At 40.6% G+C, this 18,803-nt stretch overlaps 1 protein-coding gene across 2 annotated transcripts in view; it reads right to left on the reverse strand.

Annotated features, from left to right (window-relative positions):
* fam135a (family with sequence similarity 135 member A) overlaps positions 1 to 17,465 on the reverse strand; it is a 121,471-nt gene extending 104,006 nt beyond the window's left edge. For both annotated transcript variants that reach the window (XM_073056496.1, XM_073056495.1), the window contains exon 1: positions 16,983 to 17,465. The gene's annotated coding sequence lies outside the window, so the exon portion shown is untranslated. The remainder of the gene's footprint in view (positions 1 to 16,982) is intronic.
* Positions 17,466 to 18,803: the final 1,338 nt, after the last annotated feature.

Consider the following 18,803-nt stretch of genomic DNA (forward strand, 5'->3'; position numbering starts at 1 on the left):
AAATGCCAGAAGGGATAATCTGCTTGCTAAAACCCTTGATGAATCACAAGCATCTGAACAAGCACAATCTCTCCTTTGGTATCTTGAGCAGATTAAAATTAGTATAAAGTGGCACATGTATTATAAATATTTCTGTTTTCTTCTTTTCCTTTCTTACAGATTTATATGAAGCTAGTTGTAACCAATGAAACAATCCTGGTGAAAAGAATGTTCTTAAATAAATAGCTATTGTTTTAAGTTTTCAATGTGTGTGCTATATGCTTTCAGAAACAGTGGAATTGGATGCTGTAATTGGTTAATAATACATTTTCACTTCTAAGTTTAAAGTCTTTTTAGATTGATAGACTGAAAGACATTATGGTGTGGAGCAAGGGTGATAAGTGAAATATATTCCATTCCACTTTTAAAAAGCACAAAGTCACTCTTGAGAAGTCCAAAAGATATCATCATCTTGAATATTAATTCTTCCCACCGCTGGTGCACTATGACAGGAGTGTATTTCAAGCAAAATGATTAAGGACATGAGAAAATCATTCATTTAGATTAGAAAACAAGCTGCCAAAACCTTATCATCACTGAATCAAAAATCCTAGAACTCTGTAATAATTCCAAAGTGTATTTTCAGTACAAAATTAGAACATCAGATTGCAAGAGACCAGGATACCTTGAACCTTTCCCAGCAATGATATAAAGCCATGCTTCAATTCAGTTTGCTAATCAGTCCTCGTATTCCTTAATTCCCAAGGTATCCAAAAGTTTATTGATTCCAGCACTGGATTGCCTCAAAATTTCCATGAAGAAATTTCTCCGTGTCTCAGTGCTACATGACTAAACCTTTATACTAAAACAACATCCGGAAAGTTGGTGGCGTGCTTGGTCTCAGCAGCCTCTATGGGTCTAAACAAAGGTGCAATTGTTCATCCTGCATCTTTTTTATGATTCAAGATCGTAAACTACTGGATATTAAGAACATCAAGTACTGCTGGATATTAAGGACGTCAAGTACTTCTGCAGGTCTCCATAAGAGTGTTGCTTGATAGTGGTGGAGCTGGACTTTTTGTGTACCCTGGTAATGCCTGCAACAACAACTCAAGCAGGAAGGTGTTAGGTGTGATGCATGGTTCAACAAATGGTGCAAATGACTGTTTTGGACATTTTTCTTGTGATCACAAGACCCTGTTGGACATTGGTAATGTAGAACACTGCAAGTCCGGTTCACTAGAAAGACTGATGGAGGGGGAGCTGCCTGGCCTCGGTTACTGCTGCAGGGAATGTTTGCTGCAGCCACCCAGGGGAGGAGACTCTGGAGGTTGTGTGGCATGGTGGGCATCCAGGGTGGATTGGGGCTGACTCCAGCCCCACCTGTCGGTATTGTTTCTTGTGTTCACTTGGTTGAAGACAAGCTGGGTGAGTTTTTCCGCTGCTACGCTAATGCATGATGAGGGACTGCTGCACACTTGTTTTTGCAGGAACATGCCTCTGGGACAATCATCCCAAACACCATCAATCTACAGGCCATACACTCAGATACTTGGGCTACATTTTTTTTGTTACCGTAACAGAGTAACTGCTATTATAATTATATGTGATATGTGTGACTGTTGGTACTGGGTTTTGCACCTTGGTCCCAGAGACACACTGCTTTGTTTGGTTATATTTTTGTGTATGGTTGAATGATAACTAAACTTGAATTTGAACTTAATGTTACTCTGTTCTTGACTCTTCAAACTGAGGGCATGAACTGAGTATATACGCTGTAAATTGCTTTCAGAACTGAGTCTCAGATTAATCTTATACATTCTAGCAAGTATAAGCAGGACATTTTTAGATTACTTTTCATATACAAATTAGGATCACCAATATGATACTCGGCCACTCAAGCTTGCTCCTCCATATTTTATTGTTGCTCTGACTGTAATACATTTCTGCATTCCCATTTACCCGCAAGACACAGGAGCAGAATTAGGCCATCAGTCTGTCCAATTTCTCCTCATAATACAATCCACCCACTCTAGGTATTAGTCTATTAAACCTTATTTGGATTGCCACTAGTGCACTGGCACACTTTCTTTAAATAAGACCAATTTGTATGCAGTACTCTGCACGCAGTCCCTCTTTTGCCTTATTTAATAGAGGCATAGCCTTATAACTTTTGTATTAAATATCATTAACATTAAACAACATTGTTCCGTCGCAGGCTGGGAGACCGTTTCGCCGAACACCGGCGCTCAGTCCTCCAGCAGTGGCGGGATCTCCCTGTGGCCACACACTTCAATTCCACAGACCACTCCCGCTCCGACATGTCTGTCCATGGTCTCCTCTACCGTCAAGATGAGGCTGCGCGCAGGTCGATGGAGCAATACCTTATCTCCTGCCTGGGTAGCCTCCTACCTGCCGGCATGAACATCCAACTCACAGACCTCTGTTGATACCCCTGCCCCCCCTACCCCCATCCCTATCTATTATTTCAGTCTGATTCTCTTTCTCTCTCTTTTTCCCCCTCACTATAATCTCCCCCCAGCCCTACCTTTCTTTCTCTTTTATTTCCCATAATTCTCCACCTTCCCCCTAGCCCATTTCCCTCCAACTTATCACTTCCTAGCTCTCTACTTTATCCCTCCCCCCACTGCAGCTGCACTGTGCGGGTGCCGTAGGTCCATATCATGCTGCCATTTGTGGCCCTCAGGGTGGGTCCCAGCTTCCTATTGCGGGTGTCATACCCCGTCGGGGGCAAGACGCTGATCTCCACTCCGGTGTCGACCAAGAAGCGGCGTCCCGACTGTTTGTCCCAGACGTACAAGAGACTGTCCTGGTGGCCAGCCGCCATAGTCATTAGCGGCAGCTGGCCCTGGCCCTTGCAGGGCAGGTGACAACGGCGGGCTTTTGTGCCCCACTGCTGGTGGTAGAAACACCACTGTTCGCTGGCCTCCTCACTCCTGCCTCTGTGTTGTGTGTGCCCCCCTGCCGGGCCTGGTCTGGTCTGCTGTTGGGACCGTGGCCTGGTAACCTGACCGACGGATGCCACGCTCTCCCTCTTGGCTTACCACAGCACTTCTGCCCAGGCCACCACCTTCCGGGGGTCGCTGAAATCTGCGTCAGCCAGCAGCAGATGTATGTCCTTAGGCAGTTGCTCTAGGAATGCTTGCTCGAACATGAGGCAGGGCTTGTGTCCGTCAGCCAGGGCCAGCATCTCGTTCATCAATGCTGACGGCAGTCTGTCTCCCAAACCGTCCAGGTGAAGCAGGCGGGCACCCCACTCTCGCCATGAGAGGCCAAAGGTCCCAATGAAGGAGGAGTTCAAGAGGATGGAGGAATTGGGGATCGTACGGAGGTCTGACAGCCCATGGGCCTCCCCCCTGCACATGGTGCCCAAAGCAGCCGGGGGCTGGAGATCATGCGGTGACTACTGCAGACTGAACGAGGCTACAACTCCAGACCACTACCCCATGCCGCACATACAGGACTTTGCAGCAAACCTGCACGGGGCAAGAATATTTTCCGAAGTAGACCTTGTCCGGGGATACCATCAAATCCCGGTGCACCCTGAAGACATCCCCAAAACATCACTTATCACCCCGTTCGGCCTGTTCGAGTTCCTCCAAATGCCGTTCGGCCTGAAGAATAAACTAGTTTCGGTTTGAATAAACTAGTCTCCAAACGACTTACCGACTGCATGTCGTTATTTCAGCCCTGTGTGTAGCACATCGCTACAATATTCCCTTTTTGCTGTCTATTCCTCTCGAACTTCTCTTGCAAGTTAAAATTTGTTTCCTCACTTTCTCATTTCTGACTAAATAGTAACTCATAATTTCCTCACTTGGCACAAGATAGACAAACTATTTGAGCAAACTGCTCTTCCATTTCTTAATTTTATATCTTATAATTTACAAAGCAGAAACATTAGTAAATGACCACTAGCTTCTGATCATCAGCTACCTGCTTACAACTGAAGTAAATTTTAAACTTTTGGATTAATGTTTTCAAAGTGCCAGTGATCTGTAAATTCTCAAGAACTTTCTCCCTGGTATTTACAAACAGCCTTTTCCCTCCTATAGATATTAACATAACAGGTTCATGCCCACGAACTTATCCATGCTCCTAGCTGACTCCATGTATGCTCCTCACTGCATGAGGATACAACTCCATGTATACTTCTTAAGTTTTATCTCCTAGCTTCATACTCTCACTGAACTTTGATACATTACACTATGGCTGATGCCTAGGACATAGACGAATACTATACATGAACCATGTAATCCCATCTACGTTTACAATTCATGATTCTTGAACCTCCAGTTCATTAATGTTTATGTGTCTGCCTAAATGTGTATTAAACACCACCATTTGTCTGCTTCCCCACCACCAGCTCTGGCAGAGCTTTCCAAGTACCTATTACTGTGTGCATAAAATATGTGTTACACACATCTCCCTTAAATGTCCCCCTTTCACCTGAAAATTTTGTCTTCTGGTATTCTGTGAAAGAGACTATCTATCATATGCTTCTTCTCTCAGGTCTCCCCTCAGCCTCTAATACTTTGGAGAAAACAATTCAATTCTGACCAGCCTCTCCTCATAGCTAATATTCTCTAATCCAAGGGACATCCTGGTGAACACCCTCTGCACCCTCTCCACAGCCCCACATCTTTACAGTCATTTGGTGACCAGAACTAAACACAATACTTCATAAGTTTTATACAGCTGCAACATGACTTCCAGACTCTCATAATATGCCTTCTTTACCATCCTATCTGCTTATGGCGCTACTTTCAGTGAACAATGGCCTTGGTCCCAAAATCCCTCCATACTTCAATGCTCTTAAGGATCCAGCCATTTACTGCGTATGTTCCTCTTACGTTCAACCTGAAAAAAAACCAAAACCTCGCAACTGCCCATATTAAATTCCATCTGCCATTTCTCTACTCATATCAACAGCCTCCAAACACCATTCCAAGGAAAAGCAGAGAAGGCAAATACAATGCTTGAGTCATAATTCATACAAGGAAGATGGCTGTGTATCTGGGAATGAATGATCACAGCACAATAGCATTGCTGCAATAACTCTTCAGGAGCAATAATGTACTGTAGGTCCAATTATTTTCAGCTCCAGGTCCCTTTCAGAAATAGGAATAGCTGCCAATAATTATGCAATGTTCAGTGCCATCTGCAGCTCTTTATAAAATAAAGAAGCCTGTGCTGCATGCACCAATAAGAAACACCATTCTCGAATGTGGAAATAAATGTTGAGTACCAATTAGACCAAAAGGAATCAGGGAATGGATATCTCCAATAAGAAAGAATTTAACTCTTAACCACCATCCCTTAGAATTTATGCTTTGAACTAATTTTCCACAGTAAAAGGGGGCATGATAAGGCAGATTGCTTAAACTGTATTTATTTTAAATGTGACCATCCCTTAGAATTTATGCTTTGAACTAATTTACCACAGTAAAAGGGGGCACGATAAGGCAGATTGCTTAAACTGTATTTATTTTAAATGTGAAGAGCTTGATAGGAAAGGTTGATGAACTTAAGAGCATTAATTGGCATATGAAAATATGATATTACTATAATCATTGAAATGTGGTTGAAAGGAGGGCAGGGCTGCTAACTCAACTTTTCAGGATATTAAAGCTTCACTTCTCATGGGCATATAGGTAAAAGAGAAGGGGGAATTGAAATACAGGTGTCATTTCATTCCCTATTACTCAGCAGCTATGATTCATTCAATTCAGTAGATTTATCTATCCCTTCACAATTTCATATACTGTAAAGTCACCCCTCAGCTGCTACATTCCAGGGAAAGAAGCTCCAACTGATAAAGACTCTTCTTATAACTCAAGCCAGTCAGTCCCAGCAATATTCATTCAAGTCTTTTCTGCATCCTTTCCAGCTTAACATCATCCTTCCTGTAGTTAGGTAACCAGAATGGTAGACAATACTCCAAATTCAATCACCAACATATTGGACAGCTGTACTATGACATCCTAGCTTTGGCATTCAGTGCCCTGGTTGATTAAGGCAAGCACATCAAAGGCCCTCTTAACAAACCCTGGTTTAAATGACAAAAAATGCAATACTTTGCCGTTGTCCATGTTAAGTGCCATCTGTTCACATTCAAGTTTAATTATCATTCAGCCATATAGGAATACAGGCAAACGAAACAGTGTGCTTCCAGGGTCAAGGTGCACAACACAACACCAGCAGTCAAACAAAGCACATAGTACATATAAGATGGCAGTAAACATACAGTCATATAAAAATATAGCCCAAGTCCTTGGGTGACATAGCCTGTAAATTGATTGTACATGGGTGCTATCAGCAAAAACAAGCAGCTCTCAGCAGACCACAGACAAACATACGCAAGCATGCAATTCAGTTTGTCTTTCGCTGAGCAAACACTGGAGAGCAACACCGATGGGAGGGTTCGGCCCTCAACCCAGCATGGATACTGGGTTGTACCACCTCCGCCGTGTCTCTTCCTGGACTGATGCAGCAAGCAAGCCTGCAACTTGAAGGGTAGTCTTCACTACAACTGAGACCACACAGCTCCCCCATTGTCCGTCTCACCAATACACAAAGGAAACTGACTTGCAGTATTTTGCATTACCAATGTCCAACAGGGTTTTGCGAAGGCAATAGAAATGACCAAGACAATGACTTGTTGTTCAACTGCACACAGCTTTCGTGTACAGACTCCAATGCCAAAACATCGACTGTACTTCCCCCCCAATTGATGCTGCCTGGCTTGCTGAGCTCCTCCAGTATTTTGTATGTGTTGCTCGGATTTCCAGCATCTGCAGATTTTTTTGTTTATGAAAAACACCTTTGGTTGGCCCTGGAGAGGCTACTGCATCCAAAAGTGCTACCATCTTACTGGATCTGTCATTGCTCGAGCCCCTTATCCAGTCTTGTTAAGGATAATATTTTTAAAAGGAAATTGGGAGGGCTATAAGGGGCCAGGAAACATCAACAGCAGGCAAGATTAAGGTGAATCTCCTGGATACTGTACCAGTATATTAAGAAGAGAGTAACCTGCGATAAAGTGGCCCTACTTAATGACCACAGGAGCAAATTGTGCATGGAGCCGGGGGATACGAATAATAGCAGAAATTAATATTTTTCATATGTATTTATTGGGAATATGGTAGAGGGAGAGTTCAGGCAAGGGATAATGTTGTGCTGGACCATGTTAATAGGAAGGATGTGGTGCTAGATGTCTTGGGCACACAAAGATGGGAAAACTACACAAGCCTATTTGTGATGAGCTGCGACTGCTATGGGAGGCAAGGAAGAGGATTGCCAGATCCCTAATGGGCATTGCTGCATTTTCATTAACACCAGGTGACTGGAGAAAATAACCATTATTCCTTTAAAAGAGCAGTAAGAATAAGGTAGGTAACTAGAGGCCAGCAAGGCTTACGTCAGTGATAGGCAAACTATTAGAAAACAATTCTATGCGACAGGATGTACAGGTTTCCCCCGCTATTCGAAAGTAGAGCGTTCCTATGAAATGGTTTGTAAGCCGGAATGTCGTAAAGTGAAGAAGCAATTTCCATTTATTTATATAGGAAAAATTTGTGAGTGCTCACAGAACCAAAAACTGACCTACCAAATCATGCCAATTAACACATAAAACCTAAAATAATAGTAATATATAGTAAAAGCAGGAATGATCTGATAAATACACAACCTATATAAAGTAGGAATACTTTTCTGCAATCATTGCAGCATTGTCCACCGTAGCGAAAATCTCACGCAAACGCTCTCGGCAGCACTCGTGGCAAAAACACTCAGCACAAGCGCTCTCGGCAGAAGCACTCTTTCCAGTAACCTCTAAGCTATGAAGCTGCCAAATCATACCAAATAACACATAAAAATACACAGCCTATACAAAGTAGAAATAATGTACGTACAGTGTAGTTTCACTTACTGGAATCGGGAAGACAGCGAGCACACTGATGATGGTGTGTTAGACTGAGTCATTGGAGGTTGGGTTGGTGGGAGACTGGGGCGTCATCTCATCGTCATCTATTTCCATCAAGGCAGGGAGGTCACTTTCTTCTATGTTGGCCTGCCTCGATGTCGAAGGTCGAGGTTCGTTGTCTGCTGTGGCTGATGTGGAAGGCTTGAAAAACGACAGTATGCTTGACTGCTTAGCCTCGCGCATTTTTCTATCATACAGTTCTTTGTAAGCACTCAAACCATCCTGCAAATTATGCACTAAACCTATGTACCCTTTCAAGATTAAAGTCATACTTTTCTGCAATCATTGCAGCATTGTCAATCGCAGCAAAAATCTCACACAAGTGCTTCACGTTCAGTTCCTGGACGACTTCACTTTCGGGCCGTTCACTCCTGCGTTCGATTTCAATTGTTATCCTTTCCTCTTCATCAGCTCTTCATCTGTCAGTTCTTAGTCATGGGATGCCAAAACCTCTTCAACATCATCTTCGTCAACTTCCACAAACCCAGCCTCCTTAGCCAAACTCACTGTGTCCTTACTTTGTTCACCACGATCGAAACGCTTAATTATGTCTAGTTTTACACTAAGTGTAACACCATTACATGCTCTTTTAGGCTTTTCCGATACCTTAGAACTCAACTTGCTAACAGATGCACAAAATAAATCGACATAAAGCACAGATGCTCACAGGCACGTATTTAAGCAATGCTGGCTAGAATGCAGTTCCGGGGGAGGAGCTTGGCTGCTTGGTGCCCGCTGTCTTTTTTCGTGACAGTAAAAACACCTTCTGTTAGCGAAAAGAGGTAACTAATGTAGGTCTTTTGTAACAGCAAGGTGTTGTAAAGCGAACGTTTGAAAAACGAAGGACACATGTACCTTCACTTGGAAAGACAGGCATTGATTAGAGTTAGTCACCACAGCTGTGTAAATGCTGTTAGGGTATAGGTACCCTGATAGGATGGTAGGCCAAAGGCCCTATTTCTGTGCTATATGAAACATAATCAAAATTAAGTGTTCATTATCACTGATGTGTGTCATGAAATTTGTTGTTCTATAGCAACAGCAAGATATAAAAATTACTCTGTACAATAAATCAATAATGTAAAAGAGCAATAGTGAAATAGTGTTCACTGGTTCATGAACTGTTCAGAAATCTGATGGCGAAGGTGAATTAGCTAATGTTGACTGTGAGTCTTCAGGCTCCTGTAACTCCTGCTGATGGCAGTAATAAAACGAGGACATGTTCTGAGTGATGAAGGTCTTTAATGATAAATACTGTCTTTTTCAACCACTAACTTCTGAAGATGTCCTCAATAGTGGGGAGGATTGTACCCATTATGAAGCTAGTCAAGTCAACAGCCCTCTACAGCCTCTTTCAATAATGTGCAGTGGTGCTTCCATACCAGGTGGTGGTAAAAATCAGTCAAATTGCTCTCCACAGTTTATCTGTAGATAACCAGCGCTAGGGCCATTGGTGATATACCAAATCTCCTTGAACTGAATGAAGTATATGTACTGGCGAGCCTTCTTCATGACAGCATCAATGTGTTGGGTCCAAGATAAATTTTCTAAGATGTTAATAACCAGGAACTTGAAGCTGCTCACCCTTTCCACTGCTGACCTCTCGATGAGGACGGGTATATCTTCTCCTGACTTACCCTTTCTGAAGTCCACAATCAATTCCTTTGTCTTGATGACATTCAAATTGTTGCCGTGACACTAATCAGTTGATCTATCGCAATTCTGTATGCCTCCTCTTTACCATCTGAAATTTTGCCTACAGGGGTGTCAGTGACAAATTTATAGACAGCACTTAAGCTGTGGCCAGCCACACAGTCATGAGTGTAGAGAAAGTAGAAGAAAGGGCTAAGCACACATCTTGAGCCTTTGATAATTATCAGTGAGGAGGAGATGATACTATTGATCTGCACAGACTGACACATGAGGAAGTCAAGGATCCAGTTGCAGAGAGAGGCACAGAGGCCCAGGTTTTGAAGCTTGTTGATTAGGACTGTAACTATGACACAAAGACTCTAGTTAAACATGTACTTCACAAAATATCTCACCATCAATATGCTGGAAGTCACTATAATCTCAACAGATTCAGACAAATATTTCACTCTTCGCAAGTCAAGAGATATGGATTGTGATAATATCTAACATAATGCGATAATAACAATACTCAGGAAGGCGAACATTATCCAGGAAAAAGCAGTCTGCTCAATTGACACCTCACGATCTTCAGAGCTGCAGTGTACACTATTTGTGAAGTGTACTGCAAATACTCATCAAGACTATTCTAATAAAAAAAATGCAAAAGGGAAGATGTATAATAACATAACTAGCAAATGATTCAACTTAAAATGGGTACATTATCCTGACATTGAAATACATCCATTTCAATGTTGTGGGTTCCAAATCCTAAAACTCCCTGCCAAACAGCAGTCTAATACTTTTCCCAGATTGACTGTACTGGATTACTGAAGGAGTTCACAAAACAAAAACCCAAGAAAAAATTGGTTTGGCAAATAAAATGTTGTATGTTGCATATATCAGCCAAAAATTAAAGAATAAAACTCCGACTGTTTGCTTCACATAAAGAAGACACAAAAAATTTGAGAACTTCATTGAAGTTACTACAAAATGCTCAAAATTCCTTGTCAGTATGTGTAAAGATCAACAAGGAAGAAATTATGATTTGATATAGTATTAAAATGAGCCATATAACAAAAATTCAGCAAGTTATGTAACTCTGCTTATAATATGAAGTTAATATTAATACAAAAATTATGCAAATCAGTTCAGTAGATCAGAGTAAAGCTAGTTTTGAAGAATTGAGGATAAAACTTTGGAATAAGCAACAATATTGGCAACCATAGACTTAGAGACAGACAGCATAGAAACTCGCACTTTGGCCCACCAACTCTACCATTAAGAACCCACTACAATAATCCCAGTCTCCTATTAATACCCTCCAGGTTTTACTATTCATCTACAAACTAGGGCAACATTATAGCCAACTAACCAATAACCTGCATGTCTTTGCAATAAGGAAGATAATCAATTAGGAAGGCAAGAAGAACTCTATAATTAAATTTCAAAGCATACTGAAATTAATTAGCAATACAAGAAAATTATTGAGATGAGAATAGAACCAGTAAGGGATACAGATTTGTGTAGAATACATCAAATGGATCTTGGGAAGAGATAGAGTCAAAAAAAGATGATTACACATATATAAAACAAACATTTCAGAATATTGACAAATAACATACAAGTATATCTTTACTTCACAGAACAGAATCTTCAAGGAAATTATGGAACAGGCATCTTAAAAATGAGCATTAGGGAAAATATCATCCATCCATATTTAAGAGAATTTAATATTTATAAATAAATAAAGGTATAATAATGAATGGTTAGGAAGGATTTCTGAAGGGAATGTCTTACTTGACCAATCATACAGAATTTTTGAAGAGGTAACACAGAACATAATCTGTGGTAAATCAGTAAATCTAAGTTATCTAAATTTTCCAAAAGACCTTTGATAGGTTTCCTCATAATACTCTAATAAATACAGAAAAAGCAGTCAAGGGAAAAGAAGTAAAATAGACTGTTCACTGGGCTTCAAGAAAGCAGAGAAATAGCAATAAAGGTTTATGGAAAACAGCTGTGCACTGTTAATAATTTACAATAGTGATTTAGACTCAAATCAAGTATACAATTTCTAGATTGGGTATTGATAAGTTATTATATGCAACAAATACAAAAATATACAATATTTATGCTCCATCTATGTCTCCTGGTTTTCCATATATATCACTAAAACTTTTTGCCCACCTTATAATTGTCTAGCTTTTTCTTAAACGCAACAAAGTGCTAGAGGAACTCAGCAGGTCATACAGCAAGCATTTCTGGAGGAAAGTACAAATACATAAATAAATACCACAAGAATCTCCATTTTTGGTTTGATGCTAAGTTTGAGCTAAGTGACAAAAAATAAACATACGAAGTTGCATATAGAAATGGTTAGTCGTAAGGTGAAGCTAGTTTAGTTTTAGAATGCTAATTTTATCATTATTAATAATTCAAAGAGTCAAATTCAAGAAATACATAAATACAAGATAATGTGCTTTTATTGGAAGAATAGTTACAGTTGCAAGAAAAAGTTTGTGAATTCTTTATAATTACCTGCTTTTCTGCATTAATTACTCATAATATGTGGTCTGATCGTCATCTAAGTCACAACAGTAGCCAAATACAATCTGTTGGAATTAAGAACACACAAACAATCGTACTTTTCATGTTTTTATTGAACACATTATTTAATCATTCACAGGCCAGGCTGGAAAAAGTATGCGAAGCCTGATAGATCCTCGTTTAGCAGCAATAACGTTAACCAAATGTTTCTTGTAGCTTCTGACCAGACTTGCACAGTGGCAAGGAGAAATTTTAGACCATATAAAACTGTTCCATGATGCTCTTTACACCATGCCTCACGGCTGGGATGAGTTTTTGGTGTTGGTGCGCAGTGCCCTTTTTCATCCTAACAAAGTAGTGTGCATTTCTGCCAAGAAGTTCAACTTTTGACTCATCTGTCCAGAACATTGTCCCAGAAGCATTGTGGAACATCCAGGTGGTCTTTTGCAAACTTGAAATGTGCAGCAATTTTTTTTTTTGGAGAGCATTGGTTTCCTCCACAGTGTCCTTCCATGAACACCCTTCTTAGTGTTATTTTTTATGGTGGACACACGAACAGAGATCTTAGCAAGCTGTAGAGATTTCTGCAGGTCTTTTGTGTTTCCTTTGAGTTCTTTTTCACCTCCTTCAGCTTTCATTGATTGGAACACCTGATTCCAAACAACTTTTGTAGAAGGCATTACCTCAGAGGTCCACATACCTTTTGAGACCTGGACTCTGATTGTTTAAATGGTTTACTCATTTTTGATGAGAAGTACAATTGTTTGTGTGTTATTAGTTTAGGTAGTTTGTGTTTGTCTACTATTATGACTTGGATAAAGATTTGACCACATTTTATAATTAATGCAGAAAACCAGGTAATTAAAAAGGGTTCATAAACTTTTTCTTGCAACTATATGTCACATTACTTGAAAGGTAAAAGTCTAAATAAATTAGAGAAATACAACCACCTTACGTACCAAGTATATTGATCACTAAGTTATGCTTCAAGTTAGCAAAGCCATCAGGTAAGCAACCTTAGTTTTTGAAGGGCATCATTGAAAAGTTGAAAAATTCTGATAATCTGTGTCAACATTTCATTTGACCACACCACAAGTACTGCTTACAGTTCTGATACATATTATAAGGAAGATGTTAAGGGAATCGAGAAGCTATGGTGATGATTTTGAAGGACAATACTAAGGATTAACTGACACTTCATCAGTTCCCTTGAGAAAAGGGTGACGAGTAACCTAAATGAGTCTTTATAGCATTAAGGAAGGTTTAGAATCAATAAAGAGAAAAGGCTTCCATTTGCTGGAAAAAAAATCAAAATCCAAGGCAATAAGCTGAAATCAAATAAGGAATCCAGGAGAAACTCCTCTCCCAAAAAAAAGTAATAATGTGAAACATGAAGAAGAGGATGAAGCAAACAGTACAGAGACTGATCTCAACCCAAACCACTGATCGCCCATTTTTCTCCAGAAATGCTTGCTATATGACCTGCAGAGTTCCTCCAGCACTTTCTATGTTGCATTTAAAGTAAGGCTGGACAACTGTAAGGTGTGCAGAGTTTTACAGTGATTGATATGGAAAAGCATAAGGAGGCATAGGTGGAGCATAAACATTTGCGTAAATTGATTGAGACATTTTTATGCCTTATAGTTGTTTATGTAGTTTCAGGCAAGGTAACAGAATGGTGCCAATGTGAATTTGTTCCATGCTCATCAACAGAATCTCAAAAATGGGCAAAGCTAAGCAAAAACACTCCACTTATAATCATCGGCAATCTCAAATAGAATGCAAACAAATTGCATGATAGTATTTAAATATGTAAAAATTTTATAACAATTTTAAGGAGTAAAGCTGTAAACTTATTATCCCAAAGTAATAAATAAACCCACTAACTCAATTCTAGTTTCAAGTTCTGCTTTGTGCAATCTGTTCACATTTCCATTTCTGCTTGATGCTAAGTGTCAAAAACCAAAAATAACACATTGCATGTAAAAATGATTATTTGTAAAGCGAAGCCAGCTCAGATTTAGAACGCTAATCTGTGCTTCTTCAATGACAATTTATTGATATTTACAAAAAGAATTGAATACAGTCAAGCAGCTTAGAAAATATAATAACAAACAACAAACATTCTGCCATGGTCTCAATTGAACTTTGGGTAAAATTCATTATTACACACAAGCGTTCATACAAATATTGTAATTTCTGAAATTAAAGAAACTTAAAAACACACCTTTAAATTGAGGGGTAAAATTGTCTTTTCTAAGTAAAAGATTAGAACTTATAAATTCAATTATTGCTACTTCATTTAAAATGATCACTTTGTGATAAGATATACAGCAGTCAACTGACATACAGGATGGTCTCAAAACAGCAAGATGATAATTAGTTTTTGACAGATGCTCACTGCGGGAAACTATTCATTATGGTTCCAGGAACAATTCCATTGCTCTCAGTTTGAATGGTATCATGGGATCTTTTACATTCACCCAAGAGGCATCTGGAAGCCTCAGTTTAAGTTTTCTTACAGGTGGCACCACAGTAAATGATATAGTAGTTAAATGTTCCAGTTTTATTTGCTTCTGGAGTGGAGCTTCATGCTATGAGGTGCTGTTCCTCTAGTTTGTATTCAGCCTCACCTGGCAGTGGGAGGCCAAGGAATGCTTCTATGGGAATGGGGAGGTGGTGCCAAGGTAAAGTTAAACCTCATCTTCCACCTGAGTAATTGAGAAAATCAATGGCATGAATCCTAAATTCTGCAACTTCTGATAAATTGCACCCTTGTCCCTTTTCTCTTATCTCTTGATTTCTCCTTTCATCTCCTCTATCACTTCAACAACTTTCCATTGCTTGGCCCTGACTGACTCATTTTCACCATGGACATCCAGTCCTGATATACTTCCATCTCCTTTCAGGAAAGTCTCAAGACTCTATTTCTTTCTTGACTATATACCCAACCAGTTCCCCTCTTCCACCACGCTCCTCTGGTAGAATTTTTAACTAGCAGAATTTTTAATAAGCATCTGAGAATGAAGCACAGTACCTGGGCAAGGAAATTCAGAGCTCTAAATCTCAGTAATTCAAGGTACGTTCATTGCATTCTATAACAGGGAAAAGGTTTCACTGGCCACCATTTCCATGTTGGCGGTCCAGCATTTGTCTTAGGGCCATCCAATCCATGGTGTTTCAAATACTCATTTTAAATTTTATGAGCATCTGCTCTACTACACTCAGACAGTGCATTCCAGATTTCAGCCACTTATTCCTTAAAAAAAAATGAAATCTCCCCTATATCTGCTCTCCTGAATCTTAGATTTATGCCCTCTCTTTATTGATGCCTCCTTTATGGGGAAAAAAATTAACACTATTTGTGCTCTAAATCACATCTCTGCCCTGCCTTCCCCACCCAAAAGAAAAAAAAATCTGCTCTATCCAAACTCCAATTGGCAGCCCTACAGTACAATCACATTTTTCTTACAGATAGCAACCAGACCATCACACAGTACACCTGCTGTGGCCTAATTAATGCCTCATATTTATAATGTAACATCCCTTCTACTGAATTCTATATCCCAATGAATGAAGAAGATTATTTATTTTGCCTCTTTACCTGTCCTGCTGAATTTGCATACAAGTCTCTGTTCCATTTAACAGATATAATTAACAATCCTGAACCAGCAGGTTTGGGCACCCTTAAGGATAACAAAACCTGAGAAAATTAGTCTTTGCAATTACAAGGATTTGAAAACAAGGATGTGGTTGGTTCCGGAGGACCTGAGTTACAAGGAAAGATTGAATAGCTTAGGACTGTATTGCTTAGAATGTAGAAGATTGAAAGGAGATTTGATAGAGATATACAAAATTATGAGGGGTATTGATAGGGTAAATGCAAGCAGGCTTTTTCTATTGAGGTTGGGTGGGACTACAACCAGAGGTCATGGCTTAAGAGTGTAAGATGAGAAGTTTAAGGGGACATGAGGGGAAGCTTCTTCACACAGAGGGTTGTGAGAGTGTGGAATGAGCTGCCAGCATAAGTGGTGCATGCAAACTCAATTTCAATGGTTAGAAGTTTGGATAGGTACATGGATAGTAGCAATATGGAGGGCTATGGTCTCAGTGCACAGGTCAACAGGAGTAGGCAATTTAAATGGTTTCAGTATGAAGTAGATGGGCTGAATGGCCTGTTTCTGTGCTATACTTCTCAATTATTATAACAATCCAAATTTACTCACATCAAGTAACTGGCATCTTGACTAGGTCAGCGAGGAATAGGGTTAAGTTGTATCCAGGGTGAAGATATGAAAGAGAAATAAGTAAACTTAGCAGATAGAGAACTCAAAAGGAAAATAGTACAGAAGTATATGTTTATCATCGTCGATGGTCATCCGTCCCACGGTTCCTGTGTTGGCCCTTTGAAAACTATTTGAATCGTGGCACTCTCGTGCTATAAAAGTTTTCCTCTAACAATGCTATACCAAGAAGATGAGAGTCTGAATCCAAGGTCCTTTCTGACACCCACACTCCAAAGTATAAAAACTCTCTAGATAAAGTATTTATCACCACCACCTACATGGTTTGCCTGCCTTTAACTCTCTCTCCTTTAATAATATCTTGTCATTGGAGCCCGTTCTCTATCTCCTCAACTTACTCAATTAAAACCATTAGGATGTTGAGATTGGCACCTCCCTCCTTAACCTTTTATGTTTCTAAAACAAAATCGTAGAGATAGAAACACATATATACACGAGAACCGGTTACACCAGTTGGTAGCATTGCCCGATAGTATCGAAAGCTATGCTCTCGGCTAGAATTCACGAACATTTACCTCTAAATTCCAACAACCCGTCGAAAACAAACTGACGGGCACGGGGGTTAAGCCACGGGCAAGGTAATTGTATCGGGCGGCGGTGCCAGGCCGCCCGGGGGCTCCGGGGCCACAACTCTATCCACGCCAGTTCCGTTCTTCCCTCCTCCAAACGGCTCCGTGAGGGGAATGTCACCGATACTTCAAAGCAAGTTCAAAACATAACCGCCACCTTCGCTTGGTGTCCAGCGAGCCGCACTCACGCCGTCACTTAGCTGCCGCCACCGCCTAGGCCTCGGCGTGGAGGTGAGAAGGTCTGGATTCAGGCAACATCAGGCCCTATTCACCTTGGAGTTCGTTCGATCGCCGCGATACTTTAGCGACAACCGGCAAGAAACTATGCTGTTTTGACAGCAGCTACCAACGGAGGAGGAGGCGAAGAGAAAAAAATATCCCAACTGTCACCGATCTGCAGGGAGAGGTGCCGCGGCTGCTGGACCGAGTGCGCATGTGCGGCGGTGAGCGGCGCGCTCCGGATTCGAGCTCCTTGCGTGTGGAGCCTCGTATAGTACAGACTTAATGGACTTCTGCTTTTTCCTGCATAAAATGTGTTTGGAAATTACATATTGGGATGATTTTTATTTCAAGAGTTTTAGTTCAGTTGTCTAGAGACAAAAGTTTACTCTAAAGGTGTTCCATACGACATAAGGACTTTTGAAGGAGTAAATCACGAGAAAATGTTCCAAATTGCAAAAGGTAGTGACAGAAAAGGGTGGTCTGAATCATTCATTTGCAAATAGCAGGATTTCCTGGCGGCCAACCATTTCAATTCTAATCCCCATTCCCATGGTCCGTGACCTCCTCCTCTGCTACGATGAGGCCACCGAGCTTGGAGGAGCAACACCTTATATTCCGTCTAGGTATAGCTCTAACCCGATGGCATGAACATCGACTTCTCCAAATTCGGGTAACTTTTCCCCTTCCCCCTCAAATCTCTTCCCCTCACCCACTTAACACATTCCCCTGGTGCCCCTCCTCTTTCTCCCATGGTCTACTCTTTCTGATTCCTCCTTCTCTAGCCCTTTACGTTTTCCACCTATCACCTACGAGCTTCATCCCTCTCTCCCACCCACCTGGCTTCACCTATCACCCAACTTGTAGTCTTTTCCCTCCTCCCCTTATTCTGGCATCTTCACCGTTACTTTCCAGTCCCTATGAAGGGGTCTCGTCAGAATTGTTAACTGTTTATTTATTTCCCTAGATGCTGCCTGACCTGCTGTGTTCCTTCAGCATTTTGTGTGTGTGTGTGTTACTCTGGGCTGAATCCGATTCGGTACTCTGTTTCAAACAGCAGTATTGGGATGCAGCGATGTTTCCAAAGCTGTACACGTTACAGAAACCAGTTGGTAAGTGTACTACTTTTAAATTGTAGTAGGGAAAATAAAGCCATTCAATCCTTTACTATTGACAAATATAGAGATTTGAATATATGTAAGTAGTTAACTGCATGCAGAGAATTCAACCAATTACAGGATGAACTTGTGCAATCTTGTGGTTTCTTTCTTTATTGAACTCTTCATTGTGAACTGCGCAACATCTCTGTAGTGACCTGTTGGTTCCTCCAACGTATCACTTCTCCTTGGAGGTCTCCTACTCATCCGGTTTCGTATCCTGTTCTGTCGATGTTGCAGCAACAAAACTGTCTCCATAACTTGTATTATTGTTGTAGTTCAACATATTGGTGTCATATATGTGCACTAAGCTAAATAAAACTTAACAGAGAGATCAATAATGTGTTTGGTTGGCATCCATCTGTCTCGAAGGAGAATGGGTGATATGATC

This window comes from Hemitrygon akajei, chromosome 9, assembly GCF_048418815.1.
Source record: "Hemitrygon akajei chromosome 9, sHemAka1.3, whole genome shotgun sequence".
Lineage (NCBI taxonomy): Eukaryota > Metazoa > Chordata > Chondrichthyes > Myliobatiformes > Dasyatidae > Hemitrygon > Hemitrygon akajei.